Genomic DNA, 14,735 nt, shown 5'->3' with positions numbered 1-14,735 from the left:
TGGTTCTAATTTCTCAACTTTTGATCACGAAGCAATTCGTCCATGTAGTATGCGAGATTCACGCTAGGTGGTGTGTATGAACAGAGAGGGCAACAACAATCTTAGATCTTGTTTTTACCGCCAATGACGCTGAAAAAGCGGTTATTTGATATAACGCCTAACGTACTTTGTCTCTGTTTAAAGACATTGTTACAATGTCGCATTTGATGGATCAAGAATCCACAATTTTATGCATCCCGAATGTGCAACTTACGGTGCGGGTCAAACCGTGGGAAGCAACGGTTTGGCTCGAAGGGACTCGGGGATGGAGAATATACGCGGTACGGATAGAGTGATCGCGTCGCAGGAAGTTTGTAGTCTTAGTTGATCGGTCTGGCAGAAAATTAATGTTTCAGCCCGACGAGAGTGTAATGGTAATGGAAACGAACATAAAAAAGCAATGAGGTAGGTTTCGCACCTTTATTTGAAGACAGGAATGTGTGCACCGATTGGTTTGCTCGACTCCGCCATGTTCCCTTACATCAGGTAAGATATTGTTTTCCCTATTTAAACAAGGACACATTGGCAACATTAGCCTGATGTTAGAAGTTCGCATCGAACATGTTTAATCTTATCAAGTGCATTAAGATAAGCATTTTGTGAAGCAAAAAACTGCTTTCCTGCGAATGTGCGTGTACGTGCAGGGTGAAAACCACGAAATGGCGGCCTGTTGCATTCTTGATGTATCGGTACGCACATGAGCGATTGAAACCGAAAGTGATCAGCCACAATAGCTTTCGTCGAAAGAACTCAAAAGTGGAGTCGTGTTGTTATCTCATGTCAATGTACGATGGTATAATTCAGCCTTCGGGGTATAAGATATTGCATTAATGTTCGATAATGCATTGATAACTGGTGACTGAAACATAACACAGGTTACAAGTGCATGTTGGATATTCGTCATTCGTTTTTAGTTCTCAAGCTTGGAATGCTGTGAATGACTGCGATTTTATTTCCTCTCTTTATTTGGCAGAATGACGAATGAAAGATTATACATCATTCATTGACATGTAAATTTCGCCTACTAAACGACAATGATTTCAGGTCAATTGTGAAGTCGGAAGTACTGGTCCTAATGCATGTGATCATTCCGGCGTAATTAACACTTGAATAACATTTGTTTGTACAGTCAATGCCATAAGTATTTTTACATATTTGCGACGAGTAAAGTCATAAGCTATGAACATTGTATACTAATTAAATCAAGCCATAAGTTGTAGCATTTGGACATGGTAGTTTGGGACCATAAGGAATTTCTGGTTCCTGGTTTGATGTGTACACTAATGTGCAAAAATATGTCATAACAGCAGAGAAAACAAGATAACCGTTTATTCAGTTTAGATTAACTTGAACATAAATAATGGTATTCTGGCCCAAATCTGTGAGCCATGTTGAATGTTGATTTTCAAGAACCTCATCATACCTCATGTACAATAGAGTTCATTACTATTTCAAGTCGAAAATGTGACATCTCACGTGGTATGATTTTGACTTTTGAAATACATACACAAGAATTTCGCTTGATAAATTTCACGTTGCTTGTAAATAATAAACACATGTAATACATATGTACTTGAGTTCACTTTTAACCTCCAAAAGATTGTATCACACAGTGTGCATTTATGTCCTTTTTGTGATCTCATCTGTAAGAATCTCTTCCAGGTGGGAGGCGTCACATGCGTTCTGGGCATAAGCTGAAACAGGGGTAAATACTTGAGTGCATATCTGATTGCATAACGACATAGTATGGAAGTGGTGATGGGGATGTAATAGGGTCATTTGTACATTTTGTCCGGTGTGTTTAATTTGCAAATCATCTAGAGGATAAAGTCTACGGATCATTAACTCTTGCAAATTTAAACGTATCTCATGATGTGTGCCTATTTGTATGGCCTTGGGTCATAAATATTATAATACACGAACTTCCATAATAATTTGTGGAATATTCTGAGTATACGTATGAATGCCTCTCCTGTTTAAAGTGGGAAAGGTGCTCCAGTTTGGTTCCATCACATTCGAGCGAGGTGTCCACAGAATTTTCAGATTTTATGCAAAATATATAATACTCGTATAAGGTGAACGTTGTATTTCTTTAGGGGTGTATACTTATTTTGTTGTTCAGTTCAGATTGATGGAGGTTTTGTGGTACTGTAACCCTCCTGTCAGCGTTACCAGTTTTACCAGGCATGTCATCAAAGAAACCGTTGGTGGTGAAGTTATGGAAATAGGGAAATAATTTGGTCTGTGATATTGGGACTCACGTGGGTTCAGATATCCTCACCAGATTAAACCCATTATAATGTACTAATTCACGTAACTTTTAAAGTATTATTATCCACATGCATGTCATTCGAAATTCTTTTGACAGAAGTGTATCCAACTACGAGGTCTGACAATTAAGTTCGCAAGCTTAAAAAAAGAAGTGCTATTCTTATTGCTGCAGTACGGTCACCTTCGATATACTCCCCTTGCTATTCAGCGTCTAGTTCACCCTTAAAATGAATTTTCGAACTGTTTTTTTTTTTTTCTGGAATGACCATCACAGCTGCCGTCGTATTACACTTGATGTCCTAAAGTCACCACAATGTTTTTCTTAATAGTTTATCTTTATTTGCTTTATCTTCGGGTAAAGAAAAAAGTCATTGGACTCTTTCATCGCCACTGATTGCACTGTCCGAAACATCGTGTTGCCTCTCCAAAAGGTATTGGCAAAATCCAACTCCTATTTGCTTCTGTTTATCAATGAGCTCCATCAGGGCCATTTTCCCACACACATTTCTCATTACTCGATTTTCAGTTAAAATCTTCCTAACAGTTTATCGATTATATTGCTTGTTCTGCTTTGCTTCTCACAGACACCCGACGATTTTGTCTCACAATTCGACGAATTTTTCCAATGTTTTCGCCAGTTATGCTTATGCTGGCCCTGGCTACTCTTTATCAGTGAGGCATTCACTTCCCCCAGAAAAAAAAAAACAACGTTTAATTCATTTGTACACTGCTGTTTCTCATGGCATTATCAAGACAAACTTGGACAAACATGTCCATTATTTCACTTTAACTCTTGCCAAGTTTCACAAGAAAGTTAGTAGTGTTTGTTCATTGCTCTAATTCAAGCTTCGACATTCTCGCGACGGCGCACAAAAACATGCAACAACATGCTCGACACACATCGACACAAACACAGCTGTGAAACACTGATAAACCAAGGCTATGAAACCTAACCGAGCTGTTTGTACAGTGTTGCCAACGTACGCGCACGGTGGCAAGTTCCCGAACTTAATTGTCAGACCTTGTATACTTATTATTTTTAAAAAGTTTGTTGTAAGATCAGTCTATGTTCAGATAGGCTAATTCGGACGGGGTCTACAGTTAAAGATACAATTGAACCAGTGGCGTACGCAGGATTTTTGTTCGGAGGAGGCTACAATTGCGAAGGTCGATAAATCATAGCTGCGTTCTAAGAGCGGGGGCGGCATACACTATAAAATATTTCGTAATTATAATTTTCAACCATACTAAACCCTGTGGCGCACTTTAAAAGATACATGGCTATAAACGTCAGTCCAAAACTTCAGATCAACAAGTACCAAAAGTATAATTGCAATAGTTATTAACTGATTTATAAAAATACAGTAGAGTACTGTTAGAGTCAATAACACTGTAATATGCTAATTGTAAAAATGTATTAACCGATATATAAGCACCATAAAATCTTTTCGTCAATTCGGCAAAATGGTACAAACCAAGAATTAACCTGATGTTATTGCTATGAACAACGAAAATGCCATCTACTAGCCATAAACTAATATAAAAATGCATGATGGAGTTCAGGTAGAGTATTCAACAACGAAGGGCGATATGTTGTAAAGAAACAAGAGGCGCTGACAGGCAGAGAAGTTCATAAATGAATAACGAGTGTTTGCATCTCCAGGACATCGCAAAATGTTGCCCAAAACAGATACTAGCATATGTTCTCTTTCCCGTAGGGAGCTTGAGTAGGGGAGAGACAGAGAGAGGGGGGGGGTAAAAAAAATGGTGGAAACTTGCTAACGAGACGAACCCGCCTGAAGCCGAGCAAACAAAGCAGTCGTAACAAGGCACTTTCCACCTACCCGTTTCCACAGCAGTGTTTTTGCTCCAAGTCTTATTCCGAATACAAGCGGAGGGCAGAGGGAGGTGGGGCTGAACACCCTTCTTTCTCTCTGAATAGGATTTGAGCGACGAGTATCTGATTCTGTTTTATATATATTTTTTTACAAGCTCTGATTTCGCTGAACTGCCAGAGGTGATAGGAACATATTACCGTGTGTTTGCTTTAGGAGAACAATGCAATGTATTTCCCTGGTTCTTTTGCATTAGAGAATAGAGTTAGCTCACAATACAAGCTTTAGAAAAAAAATGTTTATGATGGAATACTCTGGACGGTAAATTTGATCAATTGTGTTTATATTAGGGCGATATCGGTATAGGAGAGTATCGTTTGGAATTCATGTACCGATACCAGTCGATACTTCTCCGACATATTACTCTTTCAAGGGGTTCGCAAAAATGCAGCGCGATACATTCGCGGAGGCTCATTATCCTGAAAATTATGCAAAAGTCAAACTTTATTTTTATTTTGCACCAATTTTGCACGAACAATTATATTCTGTGATTACATAATATCTGTTTTCATATTCTGATAAAATTCTTGAATATTCTAAAGCACATTTCTTGGTAAATTGATGCATAGAATTAGAGAATAATATTTACACAATAATATTGGTCAATATTTCGAACAAATTTTAATTATTGCGATTTTCAGGTATCGATATCGGTGGGAATCGGTAAGAGTATCGATTTATCTATCGATTTCGTGTTTTAAGTCCACTTTATGCAAAGTAAGGCTAATTGGTTTGATTGATTTGATTGATTTAGTTTATTTTACTTCGCGTTTTGTGCCTCTTGGCTAATTTGCGAAGATGGGGATGAGTGATGAAATGATGAAATTGATGAATGGACATTCACAAACAACCAAGCCCGACCGGGATTCGAACCCGGGACCCTTGGCGTCGCAGCGCTAACCACTCGGGCAAGGCTCCTTGGGACTGGACCTAGAGTTTAAAGTAGGATCTGAACCACTATATGCCTCCACCGGTTATCGAACCCGGAACCCCTTGATTATAGCTCGACCACAAGAAAAAAAAAAACCTTCCGTGAAATGCGTTCGCGCAACTTCCCTGCCGTTGTCGGTGCTCGGGCAGTGTTGCCAGGTCAGACTTGAAAAAATCGGGAGGTTGTTCGTTGGGAAACCAGAAGATCTGCTACAAAATCAGATGATCTAATAGTAGCGGATGAAAGACGTTCTCGGGGGCGAAGTGCTACATAGTCGATTTTTTCCATCAAGGGGGAAACAATGTATTTTTATCAGGCGGGTAAACGAGATATATTACCCAGTAATAATGTTGCCATCTCAGAAAACGTCACTTGAGTTTGAAATTATCACGTTCATACATCCTATTATAATAATGGATGTAAATTACTGTGACTGAAATCAACGCATACATATGAAATAATATATACTTTTATGTCATCAGTCATTTTCCAGAAGGGGAGGGTGGCGACCATCCTTGCACTTCCTTCTGGACGTCCATGCCGCTATATAATATTGTAGAAAATTAAGTATTTAAATATTGAATAGTATATTAAGAATAGAAATTTAAGTATTTTCAAACCGATGAAAGTTGGAAGCATTTCCTTTGTAATTGAACTATGCCGCTTCGTTCTGTAGCAAATGTCTTGTTATTAACATTCGCATGCTTTATTAGTCAGTTATACTCCCTCTATGTTGCTGCATTCAATATATATACATTATATAATACACACCCACACACACACACACACACACACCCACACACACACACACACACACACATGTATAAAATAATTTGCCCAAGCTACGAAGTCAGTGTTTCTACCTAGTAAGTCAAGGACGTTTCACTGTGTTTGCGTAACTTCATCCATTTCATCAGTTTTTCATTCATCCATATTGTCGTACTTACCCGTAGAGGTACAAACGTGACGTAAAATAACTAAAATAGAAATAGATTTTTGGGTGGGATAAAATACAACCATCTAAAAATAGTAATGTAGTAATGGAAATAAAATAATAATAATGTCCTAGCACAATTGAGTGTCGTTTGGCATAATGTCACAGTTCAAACAGAATTTTTCGTGGCCGAGTGGAGTTCCACTTTATCTCTCCCCTCCATGTTCAAGTAAGATGAGCAGGAAACGTGTTTTTGAGCAGGCCGTTGGAGGTTCCATAGCAATAGTTTATTAAGGGATTCTCCCGAGATATCAATAGGTCTGGCAACACTGACATTGGCCACGCCGAAGACTTCTTCCCCCTGTGTTTTTCCCCACCCGCCAGCGCGATGAGGGTCTGCGCAGGTTTCTTTCCTTGTGGTTCCACTATACCAGGCGACAACGCTACCACCGGTAAGAGTATCGGTATAGGTTCAAAGTGGTATCGGCTCAGCTTTAGTTTATATTTCATAATCAGGTTAACGGTGTAGTTGTTGATATCCGGGAGTGTAGCTAGTGGCTAGAAACGTCCGTGACTTTCTTAAATGTTCAATTGCAGAATTTTTGCTGAAAGGGGGGAAATAACTTGGTCGGGACTCGAACCTCCCCTGCCTGTCGTCATAGCGCGTTGTGCTTGTCTGTGTTTCAAACGGGATTTAACGGAAGACGCGAACTAAGTCGCCTCGGTAGCCGAGCGTACCAAGTTCTCGATTTTTGATCTATCAAAGCTCCTAGCTTCGAGATTTGTCATTTTGCTCTTTGTGCGCGCCATATCATGAACATCCTCCCCAATGGCGCAGTGGTAGCGTTGTCGCTTTGTAATCAAGGGGTCCCGGGTTCGATACCCAGTGGAGGCACATGGTGGTTCGGATCCCACTTTAAACTGTAGGTCCAGTCCCGATTAGCCTTACTGTGAATAAAGTGGACTTAAAACAACAGATCAATCAATCAATCAATGAACTTCATCTCACCATCAGTTATCGTTAGGATTAGTCAAAAGCGATTAATAAGCCACATATGCATAGCCTATAGCCTAAGTACAGAGCTTCCCAGATGTTGTAGCGGTATAGTTAAGGTCCTGATTCGAACGACACCTTATTTTAAAGGAAGTTCCGAAAGATGAGTTTCCCTCTGACAACCATATGTCAACTCCACTTGGAGACCCCTCAAACCTTTCCCACTAATAGCATCTGTTGGAGATTTATCTCTAAAAACCTAATCACGATTTATCTTTTGTTATATGTCTTTATATTCGCATATAACAGACTTCTCTGTTGCTCATTTTGCAATTAATTTGTTTCTGTATAACTTCAATTGTTTATTTTGTGTATATGTAATGCTTTAAGATACCTGCACTCACATTGGTCAATTCATTCGAGGGCGGTATTTTGTTACCGTCATATCTTTGCATTGTTTTCAGTGTTCGTGGAGAAGCCACTCGGGCAACAGCTGAAAACCGTCGCGTCGCGGACAACTATGGATAACGTAGGCCTAACGTGGCTATGTTTTATTCGTGGCATTTCAGTAAATTGCAGTGATATGTAATTGATTAGTGCTCGATATCATTCATGGAAGAACTAGAGGCGTGTTATTGTAACACCGGCTTCCAACCTCATGTAAACAATTTCCCTAGGCAGGAGTGCAGGAAAATATTATTACGTGTTGTGTGCATATACGTATAATACATCGTTATAGTTAACTAGCTGATTGCCCGGTGTTGCCCGGGTATTTATTTATCCCAATCTTCTAGTAGACAGGAATATAATGAATTCTAACTATGTTGCAAGGAACACACACATTTTGTGAAAAATGACAAACTATCAACCACATTGCGAAAAACACGTCCAGTAGACCGAACATCATGGCCTACCATCCAGAAGATCAGCAATCATCTCAGGGGAAGGGGGAAGTGAACCAACGATATGAGAAATGGGAAAAAACGTATTCAAAATGAAGTGTCCATATAGGATTTTGTCTCAGGCTACATGCCAAATATCAACAACAATAAATTTTATTGGACTTACAGCTTACATGTGGCTGTTTACGCCCAACTACATGTCAATTATATTTGCAAATCTCGTTGCAGGGTTGATATCTACAGGTTTGTGTCCAGATGCCTTGTGGTACTTTTGTGCAGATAACGGAAGTATCAGAGGTTGACGTTGTTGTATTACGGCTAAAACACGTACAACCACAGTAACAATCTAACGATTAATCAATAGCGAATATACTGTCCTGTTCACAGTTGCAAACTATTACATGCGCATCCAGTGCATAAATTGAGAGTATTTGAAAATAAGATCCTTAGAAAAATCTTTGGACCTAAAAGGGATGAGGAGACAGGTGAGTGGAGAAGGTTACATAATTTAGAACTACATAATTTGTATTCATGTCCAGATATTATTAGAATAATTAAATCAAGAAGACTTAGGTGGGCAGGCCATGTGGCACGAATGGGAGAGGAAAGAGGAGTTTACAGGATTCTTGTTGGGAAACCTGATGGTAAGAGACCTGTAGGAAGGCCAAGACGAAGATGGAGGGACAACGTTGAGATGGACCTAAAGGAAATCGATAGGGCTGGAAAAGAGTATATAGAACTTGCTCAAGATAGGGACAGATGGAAGGCCTGTGTTGCTGCAGCCATGAACCTTCGGGTTTAAGAAGGCTAGGGTGTTAGTTAGTTAGTCCAGTGCGTAGATAAACACAGTCGTCGAAGAGCTGGTATTACTACTACTTATATCCCTGTATTTTCAACCAGTTTTGCCAACTGCTTCATAATGCCCTGAATATTCATTATATTATGTGTTGCTTACCTTTGGAATTTTGAGTTCTTTCATTTCTATTTTGTCATCTGTTCCGTGTGTCACAGACAACTAGTATCAGAAGGACAAAGTGGATAGACTAAATTGTAGATGCCAACTTGGTAACTAGATTTGCAAATATTTGACATGTAAGCTGAGACAAAATTTGATATGACCACTTCCACTTGAATTATATTTTCTTTCTACCATTTTTCGTATTGTTTGTTTACTTCCTGTTAGGTTACAGAACGTGTTCTCTCGTTTTGTTTTACGGTACATATTGAGGCTGATTGTAGCTATGTCATTTTTCACAGAATATGTGTGTTCCTGGTAACCCTGGAACGCATCGCTTCATGACGGGATATGATGTTACAAATGCAATCAAATGTTATGTGTGGTTGCCAGCATTCAGGCGACAAAACGGGCTTTTTTTTAACGACTGTAGCGCCGAAACGACGCACCAACGAGAAAAATGTTCTTGGGAAAAGTTGTTTGTTTTGATGTCCTCTATACGTTTCCGTGGTCTGTGGGCGCCATTAAAATTACACCCTGTATAATAAAGACGATAGTAAGTGGCTTTTTTTTCTTTACACCTCACAAGCAGATCACATATAACGTCGCAGTTTCTGTTGGATGTCTAAACACTGCAGGTAAATGTGAGAACACCGCTTTTCAGAAAAACAGCTGCTGGCGTCCGGTCGGCTTTCTCTCGAGTTAAGACGAAGATATCAAACTGGCGTTCGAATCAAGACTTCAACTTTATCGTCGCCTTGTAACCTAGGGGTAGCGGATTCCATGCCCGGTAGAGTCACATCGTGATTCGGATCCCACTTTAAACTGTATATTCTGTCTTGATTAGCTTATCTGGGCATAAAGTGAGCTGAAAGCAAAACTCAACCAGAAATAGTGTAAGTGCAGGCCCACCCGAAAACTTAATTTCAATCCATTTGAGAATAAAGTACACTTAATCTATCTGTACAACTTGCAATAAACCTCTCGTCTTATGGGTCGAGCGAGACAACCTCTGGATTTTGGTGGTGAATATACGCAAAGGACTAATTCCACAGACAGGCCCGGCACCTCCTTTCCAATTTTAACGTCTCGCCGAAATCCCTGTCTTTCCTTCCAAGTCGGAAGGATAAAGGGTGGGACCTTGTTATGTGGAAATATCATTGATACTCCAACAATGGGGAAGGTATAATCGAAGCTCAGCGAAAGAGATGTCACGTCAAATTCCTAGTGCGATCGCTTGAAGAGTCGGATTCTAAGAGAGCTCTGAGTGTGTGTGTGTGTGTGTGTGTGTGTGTGTGGATATCCTTCTCTCTCGTTCAATCCCCTCCAACTCCCGCCACGGTAGGGCCATTACTTCAACCCACATTGGCACCCCCTCACGTTCTTTCGCTGGAGGCAAGAAATCACCGCAAGATTGGATTCTCAACGTCCCCCTTTGGAGCGGTCAAGGGCAGGCGCCGTCTTACATTTTATTCCCTCCTCTACTTCTGGTAACAAAGCTCTTTATCCGACACCCAAGGGGTCCTGGGACATGACATCTCCACTTCGGTTCTTCCCGGCTGAAGGCAATTTTACCCAACATCCTAACGTTGTTCCTTTCATCTTCTTCCGCTTTTGAGGGGGCGATTTCCCCCTAGTCTGTGCTCAGGACGCCACTATTGCTGTTTTGAGATGATATCGAAGGTCGTCAGCCGACCCCTGTAGCGGAGTGGTTAGCGCAGTGCGCCACGACGCTAGGGTCACGGGTTCAATTCCCAGCATTGGCTTGGGTGTTCTCTATGAGTATCACTTCATCAATTTCATCATGTCATCACTCATCCTCATCTTCAGGATTAGCCAAAAGCGACAGAAATGCGAAATAAAATGGAGCAAATCAATCAGTCAATCAACAATCAAAAATTTCATCATATCATCATTCATCCTGATGGTCATGATTAGCGGAAGGAGTAAGAAAAGTAACGATGCATAACAAAATCAAATCGAACCAAATCGAATGCCTTCGTTATATCTGAAAATCACCACTGAACTGGAAGTAGTTCTAACTTGAGATTCAGAGTTCCATCCCATAGTACTTCCATTTTAAACTGGCGGATTTATACTATAGCCAACAAAAGCAAGTCTCTGAGAAGGCTCGACCAAGAACGCCTGCGAGGGAACGGGATGGTGTGGTTGCGTGGAGGGGAAACCGACTTCAGCTACCAGCTGTTTGCATCAGCGCGTATCACTTCGCTCGGTCGGCTTTCTCCTCTACCGTTATGCGGGGCCTTTCTCCACAAATTCCCGGGATAGAGTATAGTTTTATTCTCTGTTGCACCGTAAGCAACCACAACACTGCACTCGGCTAGATAGAGAGAAAGAGAGAAAGTAATTTCGTATTGGTAGCTGCGTGTAGGCTAGGCAGACCCAGAGATAACACTTGCTTCAGTCTCCCCCTTCTCTCCACGTTTATGTAACATTTTAGTTAATACTTTTAGACCAACTTATACCTTATCCGGGCCTAGATGAGGGTGTCGATTATTCCTTAGTTTGTGACGACACAAAGAGCACAAGTATGAAGCAGCGTTTAGCAAAATATCCTTACATTGTAAATACAATACATTTTTTAAAAAGCTGAAAATTTTAGCTGGGGAGGGAGTGCCCCCTGGCCTCCGAAGTTACGCCCATACCTCTAACGTCAATCCGGTACTCAATTTTACGTACAATAATGGACCTTCATGGGTTGTAGAATCGAATTACTTTCGGAACATCTCCAGCGGACTACGCGAGTCTGTCTAGTGAGCCTAGTGGGCGTGTAGAGCCTGAGCAGGAGCTTAGCGATAGGTTCTGGGTTGAAATGACGTCAGAGGCTCGCTTCGTTGATTGGCTGCTTCGAGAGTTGTGACTCGTTCCGAAGCTTCAAATGCATAACAGCCAAAGATGTTATGGAAAGGAAATAATCTCCCCCTAATAAATATTGACTTTCAATTGCATTGTTACAATCAAGACGTGTCTGTAAATTTTCAATAAAAATGAGACACCTACCTCCTAAAGTAATCACTTCCTGCTTCTCCAGAAGACTTCATCCTACCCCGAAGCCGAAAGTTTAGTTAGATCAGTAACGCACTGCACTGAAGTTCATATGACGTATGCATCCACCATGAAGGCATTTTCCGAAATTGGGGGTAGGCGGTTGGATGTTAAACTTTTTTTCATACATTGACAGTCAAACCTGTGTATCTAGAAACATAAATATATTAATATTAGAAAATGTCGTCAACAGATGGCGCTATGTGTGTTCTTCATCTTAATATGGTTGTGCTTTGTGGAAATCTACATAAACACATTAACGAACATGTTTAATAAATAAATATAAATCAGTGAAGACGTTATCGTGGGCGGGCTGTCAGTAATATATAAAGTAATAAAAAATTTTCAGTAACTTCTTGAAACTCTTACAATTTGACGTGCTCTGCTCCTGTGGGAAGGGAACTAGCTATTCTCTTTCAAACAAGTTCATCACGTCTTTGACTTTTCATCCGTTTCTTTCGTTATTAACTTGAACCAAACTTGGTTCAATTTTTAGAAAACGTTCTACAAGTTCACACACGCACAATTGAAGTTATTTATAGCAATTCTTTTGTGGACAAACGAAAGCTGTTATAAAGCAGAACGACATATTTTAATTTCTGGATTGAAACTCCTTTGACTTGTCTTGCAGACTCTGCAGCCAAGTTTTTCTTTCTCCAACTTTCGGGCTTAGAGAAGCCGTTGCTATTGTATTGTTCCTAGTCCCTAGGGATTCTTCGCCTTTTATCTCTGAACTCCAGTTCTTTTGCTTCAGCTGCAGCTCGTTCGTAGATTGCCCTATCGGCGCGGATTCTGCTAGCGATTAGACCAAGTACGAAATCCCTGGGCCTTACTTTCCCTGCTCTGTTGGCTGAACGTTGGCGGTCTGATAATTTCCTCCTGGTTTCTGTGGATCAGATACAAAACTGCGGAGGCTTGATCTCTTGTTTCTGGGGCGAAAACGAGGCCAGTGGGTTCAGTAGCTACAGGTATTTCACGCAAAATGTATAGCTGCTACGTATTCTTCCCAGATATAACGCAAGAAAGTCTAGAATTTTCAAGAAAGTGGAAATTATATATCCTCAAAAGAGAGAGATGTCACCTGATACAGGGTGATCCAAAAGCAACTATACATTTTTTAAATTTATTTTATTTAACGTCACTTTTCTGCCACGTTTGTTGAATCGCGATAATGAGTGATGGTTTGATGAAATCGATGAAGGGATAGGCACTATCACAGAACAAGTATGTCCATGCCAAGATTTGTACACGTACACTTCTGTGATTTGGTTGAGTTTGCATTTTAAGTTCACGTTATGCACAGTAAGGCTAATCTGGATTGAATCTACAGTTTAAAGTGGGATCGGAACCACTTATAACCAGATAGGTTATACTGTTTTTTGTCTTAGTAATATCGCAGTTGTAAAGAGAGAACAGAACTTGGATTAGGATCTGGCAACACTCGAGAGTGCCAGTGGAGGACGGATCAGAAACGGTTGCGTGACATTTTTAGTGTCGCAGACTTTCATTATAAATAGTTATTTCTAATGTGGACTCTTCGGTTGCAAGTTGGCTGTTGTTTTTATATGTGTTTAGTGCAATAATACATCATTGTTCTATAAAACTTACTGTTGTTTCTTGTGACTTGACTAGTATTTTCCCTGTTCACGTGTGTGTGAGTTGTACTTTTCGCCATTTACCTCATACTCGCTGTTCCGAGGTAAAACAAATCCGGTAAGGTTTGATTGAATATCACATGTTATTGTGCCTGTATTCGGTTGGTTAAACACTATGTGCCTCCACCGGGTATCGAACTCGGGACTCCTTGATTGCAAGGCGACGACACTACCACTACACCATCGGCGAGGCTCCAAAACCCTGTTAGAGGATGGCAACTTTACGTTTTCAGTGTGTTACAATAAACACTGTCTTGGTCACCATCTTTAATGTTTCATTAAACATGGAATCAAGGCGTAATACTGTTACAATAAGTAATTCAAAATTTATTTTATCAAAATCAGATAGCCACAGTTATATTTTCCTTCTGGGGAGCACTTTAAAACTCGTTTTTCATACTTAAGACAATTCGACACTTAGCAAAAATATTAACTTGATACCAGACACGAAAAATCCATTTCTTTGCTGAATTCCATGAAATCAAGGCCCGGTTGCAAGGTTTATACGAAATGGCCGAAATCGGGAGGATTACGGAATATGCTCAGGCTGTAGGCGGGAAGGTGCCAACAAGATGCGGAATAGTGACTGCTGGCAAAATTAGCCATGATTTTGTTACAGCATTATCAACACTGCCTTCAGGCAGCCAGACAAATTGACAGGGTTCAGGAATTTACCACAAGACACCGTATACCAAGAGCATATGATTCATATGAGGAGCTTGCTGTTGATGAGAATGTTGAGGTTGTTTACATTGGGTTAATCCATCCTTGTCACTTTATATTGACGAAACTTATGATTGATCATGGAAAGCATGTGCTAGTAGAGAAACCTTTATGTATGAACTTTAAAGAGTCGTGCCAGTTGATCCAACTAGCCCAGTCCAGGAAAGTGTTCCTTAAGTGGCCTTGTGGAGTCATTTCCTTCCAGCTTATGACTCAGCGAAGAAAGAACTCGTAGCTGAAGTTAAAAGATCGTATGATCGAATGCCTTGTAGGCATAAATGTTAACTTTTCCGATTACAGTGATGATGAGATACATTATGGGGATAATAATTCTCCAATTTTTGCTGGTAGTTGAATTAAGAAAATAACC

Source organism: Lepisma saccharinum, chromosome 1, assembly GCF_977018435.1.
Source record: "Lepisma saccharinum chromosome 1, izLepSacc3.1, whole genome shotgun sequence".
NCBI lineage: Eukaryota > Metazoa > Arthropoda > Insecta > Zygentoma > Lepismatidae > Lepisma > Lepisma saccharinum.
Note: the sequence above shows the minus strand (reverse complement) of the source record.